The following is a 4,967-nucleotide window of genomic DNA, read 5'->3' as shown; positions in this document are numbered from 1 at the left end:
ATCCTCATCAATGGAACCTAATTTTCTGAATCAACTATGTCAGTTGCCATGCCCTGTGTAGGATAATGGCAGTTTTATGAGATCCAAACTCAGGGAGTGATAGTTGTGTTTCTGAATCAACTATCCTTCTAAGTGGCAACTAATTATGTAAATCAAGTATGACAGTTGCCATGTCATATGTAGAGTGATGGCAGTTTTGTATGTACCATGTACTCACTTCGTTGCCATACTGTCATGTGATAGCATAACATATTTGACTGCAGTACATGGCAACTCATTTTTTTCACCAGGCCAATGTGCGAGTTGCCACATTACATGTTGTGGACTGGCACACTCTGCTATTCATGATTTTCTCATCCACATTCTTCACTCTATATATACTCAGAGCAGAGAAAGCAGAGTCAGTGGCGGAGGATGGGGTGCTGGCAGGGGCCTTGGCCTCCCGTATGCTCTCAATAGTACACATATATGTACTCCTAATCCTCCATTTATCCTCCATTTATCAGACAAAATTAGCTATGTTTCGGAGATTTGGTCCCCTCTAGCATTATATGACATGTCTTGGCCCCCTCTATATTCAGTTTCTTGCTCCGCACTGAGCAGAGTATATATTCAGAGTTCTGAAAACAAGGGGGCTCCCGCTGCTGGTGCCACCACCTCCACTAGGTCGTCTCCTTGCACATCGACGTCCAGCACCGGGGAACCTGTTGTGCTGGAAGACTTGAGGAAGACAACCAAGAAGTGGGTTCTCCCTGTCTATTTTTATCTACCTTTTTTTGTGATTGAGCTATCTTCATTACATCGCGATATGGAAATGCATTCTCTTTGAACTATTTGCATGGCAAATGCACGCGATGAGCTTGCCAAATCATTTATTGGCATGATGCTAATTTTGTTTGATGCATTCTAAATCATATACAACCTTTTACTTGACCCATTTTTTGTGGCAACTATTGTCTGCCTCTCATGGCACTAACTTGACACATGGCTAATCATGTCTATCCCACATGGCAACCATTGTTTTATGATCTAAATTTTTTTCATGGCAACTCCTGCTTCTCCTGCATGGCAACTGCTTACTAGACCACATGGCAAATCTTGTCCACTCATATGGCAACTGGTAGCTTCCACTTACTTCAACCGCTTTTTGCACTTCATTTGTGTTCATCCTTACGTTGTTTTCAAATGGCAGCTCTGGCATATCACTCATATTTTATTTTATGATGACTACAATGGCAATTCATTTTTGTTCCTAGCGCTCACCTTTTTTGTTCTCTTCATGCATTTTCTTTAATGGCCATTTATCATTCGACACATTCCTTTTTTGCAGGGTGAAGAAGACTACTACACGCTTGACAAGTCATACTACCAGAGACCCACTTGAACGCATTCACTCCAAGTTGTCGACATCTAATGTTGCAGAAATTCATGAGCCGCCAGTCGACCAATCTACTGCTGCACCGTCCATTGTTTCTGCTAGCTCTGATGCAAGGGGCCGCGCATCTCCGCCGGTTGCAGACGTGCAGACTACAACGATAGGCATCCGTACATCTGGGAGTGATTAGTCTGTATCTGCCAGGACTGATGAGATGTTGCCTACCCTGATGGCAATGAGAGATGTTGTTGTCACCCATGCCACCCGATCAGCAAGTGTTGAAGTGGACGCTCTCGAGGTCAACCTAAACAAGGAAGATTTCCGGTCATCTGATACGGATTCCAAGCGTGTGACTGGTGGCACTTCTGTGTCCACGAAAGAAGGGGATGCGACCACATTTCAGAATGAAATGCCATCCATAGCTGACTCTCATGTCACAACGGCTCCAGCGGCTGGTGGCCCAGAGTCTGCTACTGTTACCGTTGTGCGATCTGGCCTGCCACCTAGGCGGCGTAGCCCCTGCAAGATTCCTGCACATGTATCTAATGCACCACAAGTAGTTAAGAGTAGCAGAGGTGACTCTGGTTATGTGCCTGCTTCCACACTGTTCCCACCATCTGCCAAAAGCAATGTACTCGATAAGACGGAAGTCAGTAGTACAACAGATGCAGCTGGTAAGCCGTGCGCTACTGAAGGAGGTGGACGTTCAAAGTAGACTGCATCTTTTACCACCATGGAGAACACCAACTTAAATCTGTGCACTTCCAAGCTCCCTCTCAACATTGTTGTCCCGTACAACCCAAACAGAAAGATAGGCAAGAAATTTGTGATTGAGATTGCTGACAGCATGCCCCGACCTACTAACAAGCCTGATGATCCTGCCGCATATGAGGGAGACATGTTTGTTGATCTGTCACCTCTAGACTCTGCCAATCAATTTGTCCACAATCCGGCTGGTAGACAGGAGACTCACCCCATGGCTTTCACCCCACCGAGCTTTAGTCTTGGAATCGACAACACTAAGGATGTACCAGTGCATGATCCTATGCCTGTTGCCTTTTCTTTCCCGGCAGGCCCGGTCCCAATGATGGCGCAGGCACTGACTAATGGCAGGAAGGCTGTCAAGTTTGCAGATCCCATAGTGCAAGGTAAACTTTTTTTGGGTTCTCAACTGTGATGGCAAATCTCATGGGATGCACATGTAGTTGTCATTTTTAGGTTACCTAATTTTGCAGTTGCTGTTCATATAAACATGGCAATTGATTTTTTATTTTTACTAGATGCCATCCGTTTTGTTTTCTATAGAGGTTGATGGATGGTGTCTGTAGTTAGTTGCACATGGCAACTGTAGTTGATGCCACATGCCGGCTCAAGTTGATTGTACAGGGCAATTACAGTTCATTTTGCACATTGCTACTGTAGTTGCTGACACATGGCAATTGGAATTGTTGCCATGTGGCAACTGCAGTGCACCGCACTTGGCAAATGCAGTTGTTGCCATGTGGCAACTGGAGTGCACTGCACATGGCAACCATAGTTGTTGCCATGTGGCAACTGCAGTGCACTGCACATGACAAATGTAGTTGTTGCCATGTGGCAACTGCAGTGCACTTCACATGGCAAATACAGTTTGTTGTCTTATGGCAGATGAAGTGCCCTGCAGATGGCAACTGCATTTTTACTTTCCACATGGCAAACTTTGTTTTACGAACTACCAGTTGACATTGATACTTTCTTACCAGTACTTTTCACTTCACATTTTGAACTTCATGCACAACAATTTGCTATCTCCAAGTCTCTTATGCCACTGTTTTATTCTACTAGCCACCCCTGAGGAGATTTCGCCGTCCCTTGAAGAAGCTTACCGTAGGGTTGAGCAGGATGCATTGAACGCAGGTCTTCACGGAATCGGGGCCAATCAAGTTCTGACGTGCCTGCCGAGGTAGTATCCGAGGATACCATCCGAAGTGCAACCCTTGGATTTGTGAGGCAAGCGAGGGTAGTTCATGCACCACCAGTGGATGACTTTGAGCCCGATGTTAGGGCTACAAAGGAGCGGACCCAACTATACGATATTGTCAAGCGATTTGGAAATGCGAGGTCGAACGACAAGCACATGAAGGAGTTGAAAGCGTAATGTCCACACCACACAACCGCTTACTTGCTTTTTTGTGCTTTTGTCCATGCATTGTTTACTTCTACAATTTTTTAGTATACATGATTCTTTCATATTATATCATTTTCATACAGCTCATGTTTGGACAGAACCAAGATCATACAATGCGACGCAACATACGTCAACCTGGGCGATCTTGCTGAGTCCATGAGGCCTACTGGTAAAATGTCAAAGAATGTAGTTGCCTGTGGGATTGACTTCATCAACAGCCATGTGGACATTTCTCCCGACAAGACGATCATGCAGTACAACGTGGCCTGCAAAATCTGGGATGGTGACTTCCACCATAAAATCCCGAGGAAGCATTTTGCCGCGCATGGTGATTTTAAGCTCACAATGAAGAAATACGTAAGTGTTTCTTCTCGTTGTACATCTTTTTTCCATGCTATGTTTTTGTCAGCACTTATACTTCATATGTGGGTTACATACTCTTCGTGACAGATGTTTCATGTGGCAACAACTGCCATGTAAAATTAGTGCGAAATTTTTAATTCAACTCATGTGGCATTTTCACTATAAATATTAGGCAACTATGTTTGCCCATGGATGGCAATTTCTTATAATTAAACATGGCAAATGAACCTTTTTTCCATGCGTGCACCTGACCACTTTGATGGTTGCCTTTCTTATGTATCTCTTACTGCATGTGGCAATTTTTATACATATCATTTTTCCAACTACATCATTCTGTTTTAGATGTGAACTCTGTTTTTTATTGTCCCTTTTTTTACTTGCAGGTCATGTTCCTCATGTTCCAGGAGCTTGCACCAGAAGACCCAGATGACAAGTGTGGTCACCACTACGCCATTTTCCTTGACCTGAAGAACCAACATTTCGAGGTGCTTGATTCAATCCGTTCAGGAGCTGATGAAGACCTTACTACTCATGTTGAATTCTTTATCAACAACCTAAAGGAGACCTGGAACCGTCATTATGAAAACTCAAAGGTCTAGATCAGACACTTTCCAATTGAGTACGTCACGACTGAGAAGCAAGGAAACGGGTAATTACAATCTTTTTTCATGTGTTCACCATCTTTTTCATGTCTTTCATCAATGTTTTATTATGTTTCTGTTTGCATGTGTTCACATGGTTTACTTTGTTCTAGGCATGATTGTGAGTTTTACATGTTGGAATACCTTGCAAAGTGGGATGGTCGACTGGTCCCAGTGATCACAACTGCAATGGTTGTGGAGCTCTGTAAAATATACACATGGAACTGGTTGATGAATGAAGATTTCAACAGGCGGGCTTCAACACGAGAATATATAGAGTCAGCTATCAAACCCGCAAACAAGAAGTACAAGTGATTGTGTGATTCTTCACACACATGCCTACCTTACATTCTATGGTTGAGGAATGTAAGGTATCACTTTGTTCTTTGAAACTATGTCTGTGTGCTATGTTATGACTGCA

This window comes from Triticum dicoccoides, chromosome 7B, assembly GCF_002162155.2.
Source record: "Triticum dicoccoides isolate Atlit2015 ecotype Zavitan chromosome 7B, WEW_v2.0, whole genome shotgun sequence".
NCBI lineage: Eukaryota > Viridiplantae > Streptophyta > Magnoliopsida > Poales > Poaceae > Triticum > Triticum dicoccoides.
The sequence above is the reverse complement of the archived record's forward strand: the minus strand, read 5'-3'. Positions refer to the sequence as shown.